Source organism: Elephantulus edwardii, unplaced genomic scaffold (genome assembly GCF_000299155.1).
Source record: "Elephantulus edwardii isolate Elephantulus edwardi_28Jun2011 unplaced genomic scaffold, EleEdw1.0 scaffold00028, whole genome shotgun sequence".
In the NCBI taxonomy this organism is placed as follows: domain Eukaryota; kingdom Metazoa; phylum Chordata; class Mammalia; order Macroscelidea; family Macroscelididae; genus Elephantulus; species Elephantulus edwardii.
In genome coordinates, this window is record NW_006399778.1 from 22,114,969 (window position 1) to 22,117,865 (window position 2,897).

Consider the following 2,897-nt stretch of genomic DNA (forward strand, 5'->3'; position numbering starts at 1 on the left):
ATATTCTGGATTTGGAAGCTAAAGCCTCCTTTATTCAACTCAAGGTCTAAGCTCACAAGAGGCTGGCTGGAACACAGCCCTGTTTCGTCTATGATCAATTCATAAGTTAATTGACTCACTCAACAAAGAATCACCTAGCATGTGCTGGACAACAGCACAGAGGAGTTCTGAGAGGTTCTGGGGAGGTGGGCCCAGTGATTAGGACGACTCCTGCTATTTAAGGGAGTGAGGTATTTAAAGGAGGATGGAAGCAGAGGCAGGTCAGCCCACTGGGGATGAAGGCGTGGCTTTGAGGTCAGGTTGAATGAAGAGGCAAAGACAGTGGGAGGCAGGATGTGCAGCGCACAGAATTTCAGGTGGAGGGGAAGTTAGGGTGAAGAAACCACCAGCCTGTGCTTGTCAAGACCAGTGGGTTCAGGCCCCTCCATCTCCACCTCCATTCTGGGACCCAAACCACTGTCTTCTCTGTCAGGATCCAGTCACTCCCTTCCTGCCTTCTCACTTGCCTCTGACCCCTACTTCAGTACTACTCTGTATGGTGACTAGAGGGCTTGCTGTGGTGTGCTGCGGTTCATCATGGAGAGGGGGGCTAAGGGCTATGAAGTTGTGGTCTCTGGGAATCTCTGAGGACAGAGACCTAAATCTATGAAATTTGTCAATGGCCTGATGATCCACAGTGAGGACCCTGTTAACTAGTACGTTGACACAGCTGTGGGTCATGTGTTGCTCAAACAGTGTGCTGGGCATCAAAGTAAAATTTATGCTGCCTTGGGACCCAAGTGGATAGGTTGGCCCTAAGAAGCCCCTCCCTGACCACATGAGCATTGTGGAGCCCAAAGAGGAGATACTGCCTACCACCCCATCTCCAGAGCAGAAAGGTGGGAAGTCAGAGCCACCTGCTATGCCTCAGACAGTCCCAACTGCATAATAGGGTCTCCTTAGCAACTAGATCTGAATTTTGGATGTTGCTTTGTACAGACCTTTAATAAAATCTTTTTCAAAGAAAAAAAATATATCAATGAGATCCACTTCCTCCCTTTTGCAAAGCCTAATGTTTTTCATCACTCTCCTGTCAAGGGCTACCATACTTTGCTGCATGGGTCTCTCCTGACACACACCTTTCATGCTCTCTGTTCTCTGGGCAAACTGGCTTTCTTTCTTCTTCTGGAACTTTGCAAGCCCTGGAGTCATCTTGTTAGCTGCTGTTGAATGGGTCAGAAATGATTTTGAATGGGACTATCAGAGCCCAATTCGAGTTTTTAATTTATAGCTTTAAATTTATTATTAAGCAGTAAAACATTTACTTGGAAAATCCCCACCCCCACCCCGCTCCCCTTATGTAGCCTTTTGGACAAATAGCACTATGACAATAGGCTTTATTGATTTCCTTCCTGGGATTAACTTCTCTTCCTCTTTACACTTAATTCGTCTTCAAGATTCTTTAGTTCCGGGGTGACGGTGCAAACAGGTCAGAAGCGTAGAGGCGGCGGCAAAATGGCGGCGCCTGAGGAGCGGGACCTAACCCAGGAGCAGACGGAGAAGCTGCTACAGTTTCAGATCTGACTGGCATAGAATCTATGGATCAATGTCGTCATACCTTGGAACAGCATAACTGGAACATAGAGGCTGCTGTACAGGACAGATTGAATGAGCAAGAAGGTGTACCAAGTGTTTTCAACCCGCCACCTTCCGGACCCCTGCAGGTTAATACAGCAGACCACAGGATCTACAGCTATGTTGTCTCAAGACCACAACCAAGGGGACTGCTTGGATGGGGTTATTACTTGATAATGCTTCCATTCCGGTTTACTTATTACACAATACTTGATATATTTAGGTTTGCTCTTCGTTTTATACGGCCTGACCCTCGCAGCCGGGTCACAGACCCTGTTGGGGATATTGTTTCATTTATGCACTCTTTTGAAGAGAAATATGGGCGGGCACACCCTGTCTTCTACCAGGGAACGTACAGCCAGGCACTTAATGATGCCAAGCGAGAGCTTCGATTTCTTTTGGTTTATCTTCATGGAGATGATCACCAGGATTCTGATGAATTTTGTCGCAATACACTCTGTACACCAGAAGTCATTTCACTCATAACACTAGGATGCTCTTCTGGGCATGCTCCACAAACAAGCCTGAGGGATACAGAGTGTCCCAGGCTTTGCGAGAGAACACATATCCATTCCTGGCCATGATTATGCTAAAGGATCGAAGAATGACTGTGGTGGGACGGTTAGAAGGCCTCATTCAACCTGATGACCTTATTAACCAACTGACATTTATCATGGATGCGAACCAGACTTACCTGGTGTCAGAACGCCTAGAAAGAGAAGAAAGAAACCAGACACAGGTGCTGAGGCAGCAGCAGGATGAGGCGTACTTGGCCTCGCTCAGGGCTGATCAGGAGAAGGAAAGAAAGAAACGTGAGGAGAGGGAAAGGAAGCGGCGGAAGGAAGAGGAGGTACAGCAGCAGAAGCTGGCAGAGGAACGAAGGCAACGGAATTTACAGGAGGAAAAGGAGAAGAAGCTGGAGTGCCTGCCTCCTGAACCTTCCCCCAGATGACCCCGAGAGCGTCAAGATAATTTTCAAATTACCCAATGATTCACGAGTAGAGAGACGATTCCACTTCTCACAGTCTCTAACAGTAATCCACGACTTCTTGTTCTCATTGAAGGAAAGTCCCGAAAAGTTTCAGATTGAAGCCAACTTTCCCCGACGGGTGCTGCCCTGTGTCCCTTCAGAGGAATGGCCCAACCCTCCTACGCTGCAGGAGGCCGGACTCAGCCACACAGAAGTTCTCTTTGTCCAGGACCTTACAGACGAATGAACTTTTTCTTCCTTTCCCTCCCACCCCAATCCCTTAAAGAAATGGGGAAAGAAAAAAAAAACACCA

General features: G+C 47.6%; 2 pseudogenes across 1 annotated transcript; both read left to right on the forward strand.

Moving 5' to 3' along the window:
• The first annotated feature begins 552 nt into the window (after positions 1-552).
• LOC102843893 lies at positions 553-928 on the forward strand (annotated as a pseudogene).
• A 560-nt stretch (positions 929-1,488) lies between these two features.
• Positions 1,489-2,875, forward strand: LOC102844294 (annotated as a pseudogene). Its single transcript, XR_438852.1, has one exon. The product of XR_438852.1 is annotated as a Fas associated factor family member 2 pseudogene (transcript).
• The last annotated feature ends 22 nt before the right edge of the window (positions 2,876-2,897 follow it).